At 48.3% G+C, this 19,843-nt stretch overlaps 1 protein-coding gene across 2 annotated transcripts in view; it reads right to left on the minus strand.

Moving 5' to 3' along the window:
• ATP10D (ATPase phospholipid transporting 10D (putative)) overlaps positions 1 to 19,843 on the minus strand; it is a 755,240-nt gene that overhangs the window by 379,862 nt on the left and 355,535 nt on the right. The window lies entirely within an intron of this gene.

Genomic DNA, 19,843 nt, shown 5'->3' on the forward strand with positions numbered 1-19,843 from the left:
CATCCTGGGGTACAGTGGACGTTTCCGGCCCCCTCGAGTTTTCGGACGATGAGTCGGTCACATCCAACCTGGCTGCAGGACGCCTCCTCAACCTGTGCAATGCAGGTGGTGAAGATGGTGGTGACACCTGCAGGAGTGGGGATGCTGGCAGGAGCGGCGATGCTGGCTGGGGTGGTGTGACTGCCTGTGGTGCCGTTCCCTGGGCAGTACTGGTGGTGGCCTTCTCTGCGCTGTGTTTGTGGTGTGCCCTCTCTCCCTTGTCATGGGCAGTTCTGTGCGCAGTAGTGCCTGTGGACAGAAAAGCGACATCAGCTAAGTGTACCTGAAGCATTGATTTGATGACATGACAATACATTTTCTGTACAGTATCTCAATGTCCTCTGCCTGCTTCTCGCTACTGTGTGTCACATGCCCTGTTATGCTGTGCTAATCGTATCATGTTTGGGCTTTCAGGGACTACATCTCCCATGAAGCATTGCTGGCATGCACTAATACCTGTACTGGAGTGGGATTCTCATGGCACATTTGGGGAGTTGGGATAGGGGTAGGGGGGGGCACATTGCTGTGCAAGCGTCTTACCTTGTTTGGAGGTGCCTCTGGCGGAGCTGTCAGCGTCCCCAATCCCCACGATGCTTTCTGGCTCAATGGTTGTCTCCACTAGCTCCTCCAGTTCTGTCAGGGCTGGTGCCCTGTTGCGTCCACCTCCTGTCTGGCTGGCCTCTTTTTTTAATTCTGCCACCTTCCTCTTCGTGATGATACGGATGTCGTACCACCGCTTCTTGAGGACATCGATGTCCCGGGGGGTCACTCCCATGGCATTCACCTGTGCCTGGATTCCAAGCCAGATCTTGCGTTTCTCTGACTCAGGCACTTGCTGTGACTGTTATCCAAAAAGCTTCTGGTGCTGCTTAACGACCTCCTCCACCAGTACTTGCAGCTCCTTTTGGTTGAATTTCAGCTTTCGCTTCCTCTCCCCTCCGTCCCTCTCTGTGTCCTGGCTGGCCATTCTTGCAGTCTCCAGGGCTGAATCAGGCAGTTGCTCTCTTCCTCTCCTCAGCACTCCCAGCCTCTCCAGTCTGCTGATTGTGTGCACCTGCCTGGGTGTGGCCACTCCCTGGTTGGGTGGGGTTTAGGTAGCACAGGATTGGCTGATTCAAGTCATGTGCTTTTGAACTACCGATTCGGTATTTACCGATTCGGTATTTACCGATTCAGAAAATACCACTTCGGAATTTACCGAATCGGTAAATACCACTTCGGTATTTATCGATTCGGTAAATTCCGATTCATGTTTACCGAATTTTACCGAATCGGTAATGTTTACCGATTGTTGACCTACATATAACTTACCGATTCTTAAATACCGATTCGGTAAAATTCGGTATTTAAGAATCGGTAAAAATTATTCACCTACATATGGCCCAGAATATCGCAAAAGTCCCTCCAAGAATAGAAGCATAGCTTATGTGTTGTGACATCCCTATTTATATGACATGCCATAGAACGGTTTGCAGTCATGCCTACCAAACTAGTACAATTAAGAAATAAAATAATATATTACTTTTGGACTCAGACTATAAACTTGTCACCGAGAAGGGCTAAATGAAACAAAAGCACTGTAAGAAACCTAATGAAACAGAAAATAGGTGAGGACTTCCAGAGGCTTTTCAGTAGTACACATTTTGCATTGGATAAGGGTCTCATCCACAGGCAAACGAAATAAGTGACAGTCATCAAACAAAACAAAAAAAATAAGTCTATCTCTTAAGGCTAAACATGACAATTAGGAATACATTTAAATCAAGCATGCCCTGCTCGAGCCGAGATGGCCGCCTAGCTCTTCGGCTCCGCCGACCCTGTCGCCCTTCGTCGATATCCTGGCAAGAATCCTGCGCCTCCGAGCCCTACGCTTACCTGCGCCACGTCCCTGACCACGATACTTTGACTCCGGTCGAAAACGGAGCTGCCCCGGCGGAGTTGGGCCCCGGTTTCCATTCCGGCCTTCCAAGCGGTCGCAGCCGGGCCATTGCTTAGTGGGGACGGCCGGCGGCGACAACGATAGCAGCGGCCGCTGTGGAGAGGGAGGAACCGATACACCGGACCTGGAGCGCGGCGCTGGGATTTTCACAGCAGCCTTTTTCATGCTCGGCTGCCCAGCGCGCCCCGCTCGCAACATTGTATCCAGCTCCCGTATACTGTATCCCGGCCCAGCTGGGAGAGGGCCGGGATCGCTTCTTTGTTGCAGCCTACAGCAGCGGACGCCATCTTCCGCATCGGAAGCCCTGGTCTCGCCGGTGGGTTTCCCTGCACCACAGATTCCCCTGTCCTTGAAGCCTTTCCACGACCGGCTGCCTCCACGCTTCCTGCACCACCGGGGCCCCGCAGAGAGCTTATCACCTTCCAGATACCGATGGTTGGTGAGGGGGGCTTGCTTCCCGGGGCGCTCGATGGTTGCTTGCCTAAGATGGCGGACGCAACAGCACCCTCCATCCTTGATCCACCGCTGGGGCTTCGCGACATCCTGGCAGCACTGGAGGACCTGTGGTTGGCCTTCCGCGACTCTGCCACTGGTTTGGAGGACCGGTTTGATCGGACTTTTTCAGCTGGCCATGATGATTCTCCAGTGCGGCATGTTAAGCCACATCTTCAGTCGACTGTCGGTGGATCACCCGAGTCGCGGTATGTGGCAGTGACGGGGGGACGTGTCCCAGTGCCCGCTGCGGTACTCCTCGGCTCTGCCCTGGAGGAGTCTGACAATCCTGTTCCCTTGGTATGGCCGGAGCTTGTGCCTCAGTCGCCGTTTTGCCCATCTCCTTTGTCCTTTGGTGCCACGTCTCTGAGCGTCCTCCGGGACTTGCTTCCTGTACATCGGCCGGCCGCTACTCTGGGATTTATGCATCGTCCTGCTCCCTGTTGTGCTAGCCACCGCATAGCAGTGGCGCATTCTGTGGTCCTTTACTATCGAGCTTCGCTCCAATTTGCCTTGTCTCTTACCCCTCGATTGCTGCAACGGACTCCATGGTGGCCCATCCCGTCCAGGTTGGCTGTACTGCAATTGGACTCTGTTGGACTGCGGATTCGAAGGGGCCAAGGCTGAGGAAGGGGGTTTTTCTTGTTGCACATTGATACGTATATGGCTGGGACTGGGACTTGTAACTGTTGGAGGTACATGTAGCAGGGTGTTAGGTCGGGGCCTGGGGTTGGGTGACCGCGGGTAACGATTTTGCTTGTATTGAATAGATCCTTGGCCCTCCTCCGATCAACCGTGACATTCTTTTTCTTTTTCTTCTCTTTCTCTTCTCCTACATTTCGGGTACTCTTTTGGGGCGACAGACACACTGCTAGGGGGGGTAGGCCGTAGCCTCTGCATGCGTGTAGGGTGGGGGGTATATTTCCTTGTTGGTTTTTTTTTTTCTATGGGCCTCCTTTTTCTTTCTTTCTTTTCTCTCTTTCTCTTCTCCCTTTCTACTCTTTACCTTTTTCGTTTGTTCTTTCCTTTCCTATTTCTTGGGTCGAGGGGAGGATTGGGAACTTGTGGGTAGTGCTTGGGGATCGTCATGTGATATGCTTCTTTTCTATCCTGATTTTATTGAGTGCGATTGATTACCTTACGGATAATGCTTGCTGACTCTTCTGATGATCGTTGCCCACTATAGTCCTAACTGCATTGCTCTGATTCGGATCCTTCCAGACCTGTTGCTATGGACTTATTTCGAAACTTTATAAAACTTAAACCTCATCATCCTGGCGCTCGGCGGCACAATTGTGTATAACGTAATCTGGTCTATTCGTGCTTGTACTGATATGCTGCTGAATCGCATAATTGCTTGCTGATGTGCCCTTTTTTGTCGAGGCCGGCCTGAGGGTTGTAGGCCCGTATTTGTCTGCACATACTGTTAAATAAAGGTTTTCCAAAAAAAAAAAAAAAAAAAAAAGCATGCCCTGCTCAAGAGGTTGCACAGGACATAGTAATCAAAATATGTCTTGCTCTTAGTCAGTGTATCCGAATAGAGCACATAGCTTATGTAGGTGCTAGTGTGATTAACAAGGACAAAATAATATGCTTAACAAGCCTTAGCCAAACAGCTGGGAAAGGCCTCAAAAGCCGCCTGCCAAACTAACAATATACTTCGGGGAACATTCACACAAAATTAGCTTGAAATTTTTGAAGGGAGCAACATGCACCACAAAAGGTTTAAGATATGTGGAATGTGTCCACATTAATGATAGGCAAGCGGAGAACAGCCATATTTTAAGACGTTTGCGGTAAGTATACCGATTCACCAGCTGCAAAAAACAGGAGGCTAAGTGGGCCAAGATGGCTGCCCAGTAGAGGAGCTCCACAGTGGCCTTCCCGTTCCGGATGCAATCCGGCTGCCATCCGCCCGACCCAGACAATCTGGGACATCGGGGTGTCCATGAGTGTAACATGCAACCCCCGAGACGAAAACGGGTGCCGGACGGAGCCAGGACCTGCTGGGCCAGTGTGCCATCCCGACTCAAGACTCCCTGCCTTTAGGAAACCTAGAAGAGTGTCGGACCTGTGTAGTAGCCGGTGTGCGACAACCATTGCAAAGCTGATAAAGCGGGCAGCGTACCAGCCCCTCAGAATCCCATCATAGGAAGATCGGAGCTGAGCCTCTACTGGGCCGGGGAGACGCCGGACTCAAGCCCCAGGGGCGGAGACTCCCTCGCCTTCACAGCAGCGGAGTACAATGGGCCTGAGTGGTGGCAGCTCTGCGGCAGTTGCCAAGGAGGCAAGCACAGCGTTGACCAAGGGTGCTGGGCTGGGCCCCTGAGATAGACGTGCAAGAGGGTCGAAGACGGCCTGATCCGAGAGACGCGAGGACTGCGGCATACGCGGTGAGTGACCATGGGCAGAGGCCCCTGAGCGAATAGAGTGCTCTGATCGGCTGGATCGCCCTCCTGGTCGCTCAACCGCACTCCCCCGACACCCCCCCCCCCCCCCTCGCAGGGGGCCACCTGCCTAGATTCAAGTCGGGGATCCCAGACTGCAGAATTAACCCAGTGGTAGCGCCTGGTTATTAGTGTTGGAGACAGCGTGGGAAGTCGGGCCTAGACAGACAGGCCTGAGGCAGTAGGTCAAGAGCTATAAAAACGGAAGCAGAGGCCCAAAGGCAAACAGAGCAGACGTCAGGCGAGGGCGGAGACCTGGCGGGCCCCACCGGTGTCACGGCTAGCACTTGTGTCGTCGGGGGTGGCTTCGAAGATGTGACACATGTGATACCCTGGATCCAGTATCTCTACCGGCAAGTAAAGGTGATCCCTGACCATTCCTCACCGAATCCGCAGCTGGGGAACGCGCTGTGTGGACACTGCACTGAGATTTGGCCAGTGGCCCTCCCATAATCCACTGAGAAGAGCCATATAATACACCTAAGGGGGCCTCCCACCCCAGTCCAACAAACTAGATAAACACACAATGCCAAGGACAACCATGGCAGATGGTGCAGCGTCGCAAGGGAAACCAGAAATGGTAGAACCCTCACTAAGGGCGATCATGGTGGCGGTTCAGACACTGGGCACGAACCTAGACTCCAAAATAGACAAAGTCACAATTGAAGTCAACCTACTGAGGTCGGATACGTATAAGAACTCTGAAAAAGTAGCCGCAGCAGAAACTAACATAAGTAAATTACAAGCCATCACCAAGAGAATGGACGATCAAATACAATCACATACACCAATGCAAGAACATGGTGGAAAAGCTAGAGGACCAGGAGGGGCGGGCCTGGAGGAATGACATCGGAGTGGTGGGGTTGCCCGAAGGGGCGGCGGGACACAGAATGGAACTATTCCTAAAAGATCTCATACTTAAACACATTCAGCCTAAACGGTTGTGAAACTATTTCTCGGTGGAAAGGGCGCACAGAGCACAGGTGCAGTAACCGAAACCAGGGGAGGTTTGTGGCCATGGCAGGGACATGGAAGAGCTGAAACCTAAACCTATGCTAAACATATATTCCACCAAGGATTCACGCAGGAACTTTCTCTAAGCTAAGTAATACACTACTAGACATGACCCCTGGTGTGCTTATATTGGGCGGGGACAAGAATGCAGTGATGTCCCAGGAACTGGACAGAACAACACGACAAACCAGGGCAGGGGAGGGGGGGTGGGACCCCTGTAGGCCTTTGCAACCGCAATGGGCCTATTGGACTTATCAAAACTCAATCAATCAATCAAGCATTTGTATAGCGCGCTACTCACCCAGAGGGTCTCAAGGCACTTGGGGGAGGGGGGTCCGCTACTGCTCGAACAGCCAGGTCTTGAGTTGCTTCCTGAAGGAGAGGTGGTCTTGGGTCAGGCAGAGGTGGATGGGGAGGGAGTTCCACGTCTTGGCAGCCAGGTAGGAGAAGGATCTCCTCTTGTAGACAATACACATCAGCAGCACATTGCAGCAGGTCACGTCTTGACTAAGTCTTTACACAGTGCGCAAGCGGGACACTGCCGTGTGGCCCACCACAAGGCCAGGGGCATATCTGACCATTCTCCGGTAGAAATCCTGCTGCATGGCCCAACTAGGGACTAGACCCTCTCTCCTCGTATAGCTCCGTGGCACCTTAAGGACAAAGACTTCCAGGATAAGCTCAGAGAGCGTACTCAAAATATTTTTCCGAAAACGCGGGGTCGGTAGACTCGCACTGCACACTGGGAAGCATACAAAGTAGGGGCCAGTGGCTACATCCAGACAACGGTGGGAGGACTAAGGAAGCAGAAACGCTCCAGGTGTGACGAAAATGAGAGCGAGATTAACGCCCTGAAGCGGAAATTACACCAGGAGACGCCGGGCGCCCCAGAGTTGCTCACAAGGGTGCGTCTTAAGCAAAAGGAGCTCAGGGACCCCGGGGGAAGATGCGTCGAGACAACATACACTGGCCACACAGAGACGACTGTATGACGTAGGGAACAATGTTAGTAAGTTAATTGTGTGGTTGGAGAGACGAGACCGAGAGCGAGAACTTGTTGCGGAAATTAAGATAAACAGTGGGGTGACACTTGGATCCGGGGCAGGAATTGCAGAGGCATTTGCGTCTCATTAAAGGACAAAATATCAGTCAGCATCTACCAGACCAATTGACAAGTGCACTGAACTGCTTGCAGACCTCTCCTTACCAACTTTACCACAGGAAGACAGTGACCGGGACCTGACGGTGGAGGAGGTAGAGGGGGTGTTAGATCTGGGGGTCTCTAGTTGGCAGAGGTAGGTACCACTGTCCAAGTAGGGACCTTTACTTCTAATCAGGGTAAGGGGGATACACTCTTTGGATAACCCCTGCTCACCCCCTTGGTAGCTTGGCACGAGCAGACAGGCTTATCAAAGGCAATGTGTAAAATATTTGTACCAACACTCACAGTAACACAGTGAAAACACCACAAATGGACTCCACATCAGTGAAGATAAACAAGACCAAAACGACAAAAATCCAACATACACAGTTCAAGAATATGGTTTCAAAAAGAGTTCTTAGCTTAGCGACAAAATAATCCACATTAGCGTCGATTTTAGCCAACAGTACCTGGTGATGCGATAAAAGTTCTTAGCGGCGCTCAGGCGTCGAAAAACAAGCAACAGCGTCAGTCCTGAGACCCTGGAGGGGAGGCGACAAGACAACCCCGCTGCACGCAGCGGGCGTGTGCGACGAATCCGGTCTGTATGGGGAGTGAGGCGATACTTGTATGGATTCCAAGGCGTAGCTTCTCCGGTAGAAATTTACTCGCAAAGGCACGATGCGACGATCTTCGATGGTTCTGCGACGATGTTCGCAGCGATGAAATATGATCCGCTAACGAGCGGTGCGACGAACTCACCAGCGACGGCAGGTTCTGCGACGATACTCGCAGCGACAGGAATCTTGCTGCTCTGGGGGCGATGAGCTCTGAAGACGAATGCGGTGTTGACGTTGCAGCGGCGACAGGCGCTGCGATGATCCTCGCGGTGACGGAAATCTTCCCGCTAAGCCGGCGGTGCGTGAAAAAGTTGCAAATCTTTTACTTCTTTTCTCTTGGTCAGCTTCCCAACAGCAGGCACAACTTCCAGAGGCCCCACAATTGGATCAAGCACTCTAGGAAGGGCAGAACTCACACAGCAGAGTTCAGGGGGAAGCTGGGGGTGAAGTCCTTTTGTTCCTGGGACTTCTTAACAGGAGACCAGCTCTACTCAGGCCCTTGGAGATTCCTTCAAGCAAGGGGACACAGCACACAGCAAAGTCCTCCCCTCTCCTTGGCAGCAAAGCAACTGTAGGTCAGCCTTACAGCAGGTCAGTCCTTCTTCAGTCTTCCAGCTTTCTCCTTGGCAGAGGTTCCTTCTTGATTCCAGGATGATCTAACTTCTTGAGATCAGGGTCCCAATATTTATACCCCCAAATCCTTTGTTCTCCGAGGGCAGAGGGGCCTTTGCCCAGTCCAAACCAGTTCTGGAGCACTCTGTTTAGATGACTCCTTCTTTCCTTTCACAGTGCAGGGCAGAAACATCAGATGCCCCACAGGAGGTGGGGCCAGCTTTGTGGAGGGAAAGCAAAGCCCTGGAGCACTTTGTTGACATGATTCCTTCTCTCCTTTCACAGTGCAGGGCAGAGACATCAGACGCACCACAGGGGGTGGAGCCAGCACTGTGGGGGGCAGGCACTGTCCTATTCAGGTCCCAGGTGCAACTCCTCCCACCCATCTACATGGGAGATCTCTCTATTCATCCCTGTGCTGACTCACCCTGTCTCCGGTAATTCCCCAGCCCCCTGGAATTCCCCAGCCCCTGTCACTCAAACTCCAGACAAGAAATACACAACCTAGCAGAGGAAGGTTTGAATGGTTAGACAAGAAAATACCTACTTTCTAAAAGTGGTATTTTCAAACACAAATTGTCAAAACCAACTTCACTAAAAGATATATTTTACCATTCTGAGTTCAGGCATACTAAACTTTAATTTTCTAACTTGCTTCTTTGGGAAGATATGCAGGTAAACATTATACTCAGCATTCCCCATTATAGCCTATGGGCAAGATAGCCTTTCAATAGTGAAAAACGAAAATGGCTGTAATTCACTACCAGAGCATGTCACCTACACCAGTACATGCTCTACCTTTCACATACACTGCACCCTGCCCAGGGGGGTGCCTAGAGCTTTCCATAGGGGTGTCCAATGTGTACAGAAAGGGAAGGGTTAGGCCTGGCAAGTGTGGACACTGGTCAGGTCAGCATGGCAGTTAGTAACTGCAAAAACCAAAGGAAATGATGGACGGAGTGTTGAACATTGCAAGCACTCACCCCCAGTCAACTGATCTGGGTTTAATCCATCACCGTTCTTTAGCCCACTCTGCCACCCCAGTTCAGACATGGCCATATGCAAATCAGTCTGACCCTGTGCCTCATGGGAACAGTCCAGCCCGAACTACCAAGCCATGTCTTCCCTGGACCGGAAACAAGCTTCCTAGGACCGGTTTCTGGCATTTCAGCCGTCTTCAGCCAGGCTTGCTTGAATCCAGTGGCAAAGTGAGCAAGGGACTCACGTCTGAGCATACGCTGCCAACTTATGGCGAACAAAGCAAAAACCAAAGGAAATGATGGACGGAGTGTTGAACATTGCAAGCACTCACCCCCAGTCAACTGATCTGGGTTTAATCCATCACCTTGGTTTTTGCTTTGTTCGCCATAAGTTTTGGTTTTTGCTTTGTTCGCCATAAGTTGGCAGGGTATGCTCAGACGTGAGTCCCTTGCTCACTTTGCCACTGGATTCAAGCAAGCCTGGCTGAAGACGGCTGAAATGCCAGAAAGCGGTCCTAGGAAGCTTGTTTCCGGTCCAGGGAAGACATGGCTTGGTAGTTCGGGCTGGACTGTTCCCATGAGGCACAGGGTCAGACTGATTTGCATATGGCCATGTCTGAACTGGGGTGGCAGAGTGGGCTAAAGAACGGTGATGGATTAAACCCACATCAGTTGACTGGGGGTGAGTGCTTGCAATGTTCAACACTCCGTCCATCATTTCCTTTGGTTTTTGTTTTAGTTAGTAACTGCACCCAGGCACTGCGGTGGCAGGCCTGTGACACCATTTTAGAACTACTAATGTGGGTGGCACAATCAGTGCTGCAGGCCCACTAGTAGCATTTGAATCACCAGTGCACTTTACTAGGGGCTAACAGGTGAAACAAATGTACCAATCATGGATAACCAATCAATATAACAATTTATACAGAGAGCATATGCACTTTAGCACTGATCAGCAGTGGTAAAGTGCCCAGAGTCCTATTGCCAACAACAGTGGGTCAGAAAAAATAAAGGAGGAAGAAGCAAAAAGTTTGAGGATAACCCTGCAAAAAGGGCCATTTCCAACAGAGGGCCATCAGGGACCTACAATCTGGGAAGGCAGCAGGCCCAAACAGGCTCCCCGCAGAACTCTTTAAATGTTTGACAACTGATGTGGCGAAACCAATGTTGGAAATGTTCGACACTGCACTGCAGGATGGTTGCTTACCTGCAGATCTGAGAATCGCCACAATAGTGGTCATTCTGAAAAAGAACAAACCCCCGGAGCTCTGCAGCTGCTACCAGCCCATCTGCTTACTTAATTTTGAAACAAAAGTACTGGCAAAGGCACTGGCAAACCGGCGTGGCCCTATAATTTCCACAATTGTCCACCTGGATCAAACCAGGTTTATGCCTCAGCACAGTACTAGATTAAACCTCAGACGCCTCTATGGGGTGATGCAAGTTACGGCAACTAACCCAAGCGAATCCACGGCTTTTCTATCGTTGGACGCCCATTTGACAATATCGATGGGCAATACCTCATGGCAGTTCTGTCCAGGTTTGGCCTGGGCCCGCGTTTTAGCGCATGGGTCTACCTCCTTTACCAGGATCCCAGAGCCCACATGAACATGTCAATCTCCAGAGCCTTTGCACTCCATAGGGGCACACGCCAGGGGTGTCCACTCTCCCCCATACTTTTCACGCTGGCGCTCACGCCACTCGAGGCATGGATCAGAGGGGACCCCATAGTTAGAGGAATAGACATGGAGGGGAATGGGAGGAGCGAACCTTGCTGTATGCAGATGACATATTGCTCTATGCAAGCAGACCTCGACAAAACGTTTCACAGACTCATTAACATAATCTGTCTATTCGGTACATACTCTGGCTACCAGATACTGGAACAAATCCCTCATTTTTTATCTTTCTGAAGCGCTGCCCCCACTCACATCGGACTGTGCGGCTTTAACACAACAGGACATAGACATATTTAAATATCTAGGAATATGGATAACAATTGATAACACAATCAGCCGAGGAATTCCTCAATCTGAATGTATACACACAATTGACAAGACTTCGCGGAGACACTGCTCGCTGTCGTCAACTACCTATCACCTTTATGGGTAGGGCAGTGCGTATAAAATGATGGCCCACCTGCGACTACTCTATTCTTTACAAAATACACCACATAAGATCCCAGAGATCTTTTTCCAAGCCATTGAAGGGGAGCAGCGTAACCTATCGTGAGGTAGAGGGACACCGCAAATTGCGCTCCTCAAACTCCAGCGGGGGGACAACGAGGGTGGACTAGCTACCCCAGATAGCCAAAGCTACTACCTGGCAGCCCAGCTCATTAATATAAATGGCTGGGTCTTTGCACCCCGCTCCGAACCGGCATACTGGGTAGTTCGTCAGGTTATGGGAAACAATGGGTACTTAACACCGTTGTACCAGGGAAGAGGGGGGGGGGGCTTCCAGGTGGTGGTACGAGCGTGGCAGGTCGCCACCAAATCATTGGGATGGAAGAACAGATTGACCCAGCAAACCCCACTGTGGCACAGTGGCGTGTTGAGAGATGGCCCGCCTACAGGGATTCTGCAGCTGGAACCTCCTAGGCATTGATACTCTCTGAGACATATGGCGTAAGAGTAGAATGATTCCCTTTAAGGAAATACAAACTGAATATCAACTAACGGACAAGGAGCAGTACAGATACCTGCAGTTGAGACATGCCCTGAGGTGCCATTTCCCGGACGGGAGTCACTACCTGAGTACTCCCTATTAGAAGATCGACTGTTACTAAACCCTATCCCTGATAAGGCGATCTCCCACACATACAGGAAATTAAATAATAACCTCCCCGATCTTCTGGGACTGCTTAGGGCAGCCTGGAAAGCGGACTTGGGACCGCTAGAGGATGATGACTAGCAGGAAGCAGTCCAGATCTCCAGAGAGATCGCCATACGGGCGCGATTCCGACTAATCCAACTTCGAATTCTACATAGATCATACTACCCCCGTACACTTCTACACAAGATCCGGAGGGCGTACACAGATAAAGGTGTAAGAGGCTGTGGTGAAGTTGGCACTTTCGTCCATATCATCTGGGGATGCGCCAGAATCCAAAGCTACTGGGTGAGGGTTGCCAAGGTGATGTCTGAGGTTTTAGGGATTCTCATCCACCCAGATGCGTGTTGGCACCTGCTCGGGGTCACTGGAGAAGACCGGTGGCATGCACACACACAAACATGACTAATGTTAGCTTCTGGTGTGGCAAAACGTAATATTGCATGGATGTGTGGGGCACGGGACCCACCGAAACTCTCTAGCTGGATAACAGACATGGACTGGTGCCAATTGGCAGAAAAAGTAGTTTACAAGAGATGGGGCTGCTCAAAAAAACAGGAAAAGATCTGGAGCCCATGGGAGAAAAATAGACCCTTGCAGAGGGAGATGGAACGTAGGTCTGGGAGAGTTGTTGATGTGATCATTTGCAATGTGTTGCCATGATTGATGTTTGTATCTGCCACCATATATGTGTATTGTCGCTTTTCCTGCAACGGAGGCTGTGTAGAATATACCTGTTTGACGACTACTATGTACTTGGATGGATCGACTTTGTTAAATAAATACAAATAATTTTTAAAAAACAGGAGGCTGTGACTGTAGGTATCCAAGGCCCACAACCCGAAAAGAATCCAGCCTAACTTCTAGGTTCTAAATGATCTTCATTGAGTGAGGTCAGGATCTATGATTATTGAGCCTGAAAGATGGGTACCATTTACCTCTGTAAAAGCTTTGAAGCCCTCACTCTTTGCTTTAAATGTTTTCTAAATACTAAGTTGCCTATACCTAGTTGTAGAGGGCATGTGCGCCAGCCAGACTAATTGATGAATTGCCCCAGTAAGAGACAAATGAAAATATTATGAAACTTGGGAGCTGCCAAGAGAAGATTCTGCACTCAGAGAAGAACGAAGACCAGATATAGCTTATGAGCAATGTTACAAATGGACCTGAATCAGAGGGGAGACTGCACAGCAGATGCAGACAGATAAATAAGCAAAACTGAGTAGCCACCCATGCCAACCACATCTGACAGGAAGTGGACTCTGAAAAGAATCAAGTTGGACCATCATTAGCCCAGAAACTAGTTACATACCCACCAAGAAGGTCATTAGCTTCTAATAATCTAGGAGCTATATGAATATCTTGAGTACCAGAACTTCAGAAGCAACAAGGAAGAGAGAAATTGGTTGGTAGCCAGGATCGGACTGGCACATAGTGCAATCTAGCAGTGCCTGAAGGGCTGATTTCACAGGTCTGTGTGTGCCAGTTTTTTGGCTGTTTGCGGGTCGGTTTTATGGTCTGGTGAAGCAGTTTTTGCTGTTTATCTACCACAAACGTCACCTGCAAAAAGGAACCAATACGTACAGTCTCTCATACCTTGCAAAATATCTTTATACTCATGCCCTCACAAATTTACTATGGTCTGGATTTGCAAACGTGGGCAACTGTTTTTAGCTATTTGAGTCGCTAATGGAGGCCACTTTTAATATGATGCCCTGTCATACTTTCTGTCCAAATCTGAAACTGCGGTTAGCTAATTCGGTCAGAAGGTTCTAGAAAGTGCTACCTTAAATAAAGATTCATTTCCAAAGACCCTAGAGGGAGAGAGAGAGCGAGAGACTGCACATCTTTTACCACCCCCCAGGCATGAATGACGCCTTCACTGGCCACCTGATGGAAATCATCACAGCCAAACTCTTCTCCAATTCTAAAGACATTTTCCTTGGCGACTTCAATCTGCACTGGAACGACCTCAAGGATCCCCAGGTCAACGTCATCAAAGACTTCTTAGCCAACCAAGCCCTTACCCAAGCATGCACACTCCCAACACACTCGAAAGGCACCACCCTAGACTGGATCATTGCTAAGGAAGCTGTGGTCAAGATCATCTTTACAGACCCATGTGACCGGTCTGACCACCACGCTATTACTTTCCTTTTGCCTGGCACCAACAAGACATGGGCACCGCAACCTGTGATTCCTAAACGTTGGATCAGAGACACCTAGAACATGGATCCCAGAAAACTGGCTATATGCTGCGAGACTGACCTCCCACCCTGCCCCCCCCCTTACATCACAACGGTCAACAAGCTCACAGAACAATATACCACAACTATATCTATCATTCTGGATGATGTTGCTTCGCTCAAACTAAAAAGAACCCAAATCAAAGACAGAAACCCTGGTTTAATGGATCTCTCAACAACAAAAGGAGAACCCTTCGGCAGGCAGAAAGAATGTGGAGACAGCACCCGTCAGCCGCCCACTTAAAACGTCTTCGCCAGACCAGAAATACCTATAATAAGAACATCCTCATGTCAAAAAAAGAATTCTTCATATCAGAGCTGGGGAACGCCAAGAACAGACCTCGCAAGCTCTTTGAAATGGTCACATACCAATGCAATAAACTGGCCAAAACCTCTAAAGAAACCCTTAAATCTCTAACAACTTGTGAGGAATTTTCCTCTTTCTTCTCCCGACAAAATGACTGCCCTAGAAAACGAACTTAGATCTGCTACCCACTCCCAACCCCCTCCAATACTGCCTCATCTCTCTGCGCTGCCTCCCCAGACACCACCCAAAACCCATGCACACTGGTCATTCTTCAAAGATTATGACGACCTTTCCGTCTCTAAAATTCTAGTCTCCTTAAACCCAAACAACCACTTTAATGACCCACTCCCCTCTAACTGCTTAGCTGCCGCCTCTCAATCTATCATTCCTAGCTGGAAGGCAATAATCAACGCCTCCCTCCATCAGGGGTTTGATACACGACTCTCTAACAGCTGGACAAGTCATTCCCATCTTTAAAAAACCTACACTGAATCCTGCATCCCCAGACAACTTTAGACCTATATCCAATATCCCACTCCTTGCCAAAGTTCTGGAGAAATGTGTACAGGAGCAATTGAGCCAACACATCACCAACTTCCACCTACTTGTCAACTTCCAAGCTGGATTCAGGCCAGGGCACAGCACCAAAACCACCATTCTCCACATTCTGGATGAGGCCCTGCAAGCCCTTGACCAAGGCAAAACCTGTCTTCTAATCCTCTTGAACCTAGCCTCGGCCTTCAATACGGTCAACCACAAAATATTCCTCTAACGCCTCAAACTCAGGATGGGACTGAATGGCCCTATTTTTGAATGGTTTAGGTCCTTCCTACAGAACCGCTCTCAGATTCCTAATCAACGGAAAACTGTCCGCTCCCTCTCCGATCACGGTCGGAGTCCCCCAAGGATCAACCCTGTCCCCTACTCTCTTTAATCTTTACCTTGAACCGCTAGCAGAAGTATTACGCACTGCCAATATCTCCTACCACATGTATGCAGACGACAACCATATCAACATCAGAATTTCTTCTCCTGAAGAGATCCTCTCCCTGAACAAGGCCTTGAAGTTGACTGTCCAATGGCTCACACCTACCAGCTCAAACTTAACCCACAAAAAACAGAATTTCTTCCAATCTCCCCACCCAAAAACAACCCCCACATTCAGGAATGGACTAAAGCGATCACTGCCTTAAACTGCACTCCGACCATAGTGGACTCTGCCAAAACCCTTGGAATAACCCTTGATTGCAGTTTAAATATGCGTGGTCACATCAACAAAATGGCCAAAACCGCCATATTTCACCTGATGTATCTTAGAAAGCTGAAACCCTTACTCGACGCCCCCGACCTCAAAATGGTAGTCCAGGCACTAGTCATCTCCAGACTCTAATATGGCTGCTCTACTCTCTCGGGCCTCCCCAAGATCACCCTGGCCCTCTTAAAAGCCTGCCTTAACGTTGCCGCCAGACTCTAACAGGCTCAAAGAAATTCAACCACATTTCACCGCTACTGAAAGCTCTTAACTGGCTTCCTCTCGAGGCCAGAATCTAGCTTAAATTCGCTTGTATCACTCACAAAGCTCTATACACTAATTCCCCTGCATTTCTCGCCCAGAAACTTGTGGTATCCGGAGGAACCAGAAACTCCCGGTCCGCCAGAGACCTCCTGCTCCAGCCTCCGCGCTTGCGAAAAAAAAAAAAAACGTACAATCGGGCTTTCTCAGGTGCGGCACCAAGAATATGGAACTAACTCCCGCCCGCTATCAGAAAATTCAGTCTCTGACACGCTTCAAAAAGGAAGCCAAAACCCTCCTAATGGGCAAATTCCTTGCCTAAGTTCTGCACTGCACTCACCTCAGCGACTTGTTCTATACCCTACTACTGCCACACCTTGGATTTACCAGATTGTATCCACTCGTCACCTCTGAGCATCCCTTCCCTAGACTCTTGGACCTCTCGCTCTTGTAAAATGTATATATTTGTTTTCTTTTCACAAATGTTTCACCCCCTTACTAAGTTCTTTTGTATACAAGTTTTAATCCTGTTTAGCACTACGATACCCTTAGGGCCAAGTTGACGCTCTATAAAACACAAAAATAAATCAAATAAAAAATAAAAATAGAGAGAGACAGACCGTTAATAAGGACAAATTTATGAACAAGAATGAACAACAAAGTGTTGAGTGCTGGACGGCTCATGCTACAAGTGGAAAGCCAGATTTTAAGTTTAGCGAAGTTAAAAGTGATCCAGGATTCCTCTAGCATAGAAAACCATCCTCAAAAGACAGTGGATGTGGAAGCCAGCTGTAAAGGTGTGATGATTTAGGGATTCAGAGACAACTCCTGAGGTTACAGACTCTTGCCTCAAAAAGTGTGTAAAGATGACAATTCTTGAGATGGTTTGATAGTGGTTCTTGAAGGATACAAAAAGGAGAGGTCCTTAATGACTTAAAACGTCCTTTAGTATGTTGCCAGCTAACAACTTCGAGTTAGCAGATTCTCCAGCTTTGTATTTTCATCCATCTGTGGAGTACCCCAAGGATCCTCCTTCAGCCCCACCCTCTTCAACACTTATAGGACACCTCTGGTCAGCATTGCCAAAAACCCACGGACAACATCATATCCTACACAGACGACACACAACTCATCCATTTCCTCTACAAAGACACCACCAACACCAACTTCCACAGATGTCGCCAACTGGATGAAGGACACCAGCCTGAAGATCAACTCCGACAATACAGAGGTTCTAAAACAAAAGCTCCCCTAGGGAGATTCTCAATCTCAAGATGACAGTTTTTGGACCTTTACCAGTAGAATTCAACTTTATGTCACAACTGGAGAGAAGAAGAAAGAAAACCATGAACAGAGAGGGCACCTATAACCTCAATCTGGTAGATATCATGAGGGAGAAGTCAAGGATTCTTAATCAAGGGCTGTCCCTGGCAAACTTGGTACTTTAAAAGTCTGGGGAAGTTGGGGGTTGACCGCCACGGACTGTAAGTATTTAAAGAAGGCGCTAACATACATGGAGGTTCATACTTTGTGTACATACCATCTGATGGTTAAAGGAAGCATGTAATTACACGACATACACTATGGTATTTGGGTTATACGTATACTTCCTTATGGGCCTAACACACACATGTGGTGATTAGCCTTGTGAATATACCCAGCAATGATGTATCACTGAAGTGGCAGAAACGATATGGGAGCATTGTATATGTAGGACAGATAGGAAACCATGGGCACTATCCTACCATTACTAATTTAATATTTTGGAGAAAGTGCAGCTATTAGGCAGGCTGGACTGCTTCAAAGCACTTTTGAAGTGATTTATATAACAAAGCTGCAGGTTTTCCACTTTGGCTAGGTGCATATAGTACTGTGTGTAAGGAAACTAAGTGGTTCTTTACAAAGTTGGTGATTTAAGGTTTTATTTGATTTATACACATTACTTTCTTGCCTTTCTGCAGTCCTGATGAGGTCAATAATAATTGAGGCTGAAAAGCATGGACTTATGTGGAGGAGCCGATTCATGGAAAATGATTAATGAATAGTTTATAAACAAGGTATTGAAAGGACTTTTGTCTTGAGAGACTGTTTCTCCTTGAATTCTCTAGTTCGCGTATGGGCTACTATTCAGTGGATCAGGCTTTGAGACAACATTTGTTCCACTGTATCTTGGAAATTGTTCACTGAGAAACAAGAGTGTGTGAGACACATGAAATTAATGTTTGTTAAGTTTACCTTTTTGTAATAAACAGGCGTATGAAATCTATTGTCATGTATAAAAGTGAATACAGTTTTATGAAGTAAATAAAAGAAAAGAAATATAAATTCATTTTTATACAACGCACCAAATATTGGTAAAATATATATATATATATATATATATATATATAAAATCTACTGGCGGTCGCCAGTAGATAGTTATAGTTAGGACCTATTTTCCATAGGAAATCTGCAACATTCCATTCCCAATAGGTCTGGCGCCGGTTGACGAATCCTCGCGAAATTTTCCAAACTTTTGCCCAGCTCCGCTCCTAGCCTGAAAGTTTCGTGGTGATTCGTCAAGCAGGGGCCGAAAAAAAAAGGGGGTCCCAAAACCCCCATGCAATTTCCCGTAGGATCTGTTGTCGCAGCTACAGCCCGAACCGCTGAACGGAATGACACCAAATTTGGCAAAGAGGTAGTCCTCAGTTCAGAGTCGTGCCTTTTGCATAAATGGTGTGAATCCGTTCAGTAGTTCCTGAGAAAATTTGAGTTAAAAGTACATAAATATCTATGGCCAGGGAGGATCCGCGGACCCTACACGCACCGTAAGCGCACCCTCCCCGAACCGAGCACGCACCCTCCCGATCGCGCGCTGAATGCTAATTGGCTGTCGAGCGTCTGTCCACATTCGAAACCAGGAACTGTTGGCGGCAATTTTCTGCCTCGGTAGAAGCGAGGCTGAAGAAGCAATGGGAATAAGTGTGTAAAACATATAAAGGGGGAGAGTAGAAATACTCTGACCCTCTAGAGGTGCTTATGGGGTCCCAGAAGGACCCCTGGAGCCCCCCTTTCTTTTTTTTTTTTTAAACTGCGAAATGCGCGCACGGTGCACGCATCCTATCTCGTTGGGTGTGCGGATCCACGGAATTTTTTTTTTTTTTAAAAGACAAGAAATCATTGGTTGGATGACTACTTTGTACACTGAAAGGTAGGGTGTATATTTCAGTTTTTTAAAGGTATGATTCTTATTGGTTAACAAAAACAGATTGTAAGGAACATTATATGTGATAAGCTGAGATGTTGAAAAGTGAAGCACACTTCCTCTCTTGTTTAGCAACATTGTGTGCTGAACTTCTGACCTGTGTGCTCAGTGCAGTGTTCCATGACCTGTTTCTATGGTAACAGGCAGAAGGCAGATTGGGGGAAGGGTTGAAATGCATTTCAGTTGGAAAGGGTTGAAATGTTTAACCAATAGAAATGTGTGTTTGCTTTTGAGTTTATGTGCGAAGGATTGTGATTTGATGTTTACATGTATATGTGTGGAAAATGAAAGGGAAACTTTTCCATTCTTTGTTTTAGCTGAGAGGTGCACAGTGCAGAGATTCTGTAAAATAAAATATGGTGAGTGACTGATATACTTCTTAATCTACAAAACAACTTGAAAGATGAGTTATTTAAT

Source organism: Triturus cristatus, chromosome 2_2, assembly GCF_964204655.1.
Source record: "Triturus cristatus chromosome 2_2, aTriCri1.1, whole genome shotgun sequence".
NCBI lineage: Eukaryota > Metazoa > Chordata > Amphibia > Caudata > Salamandridae > Triturus > Triturus cristatus.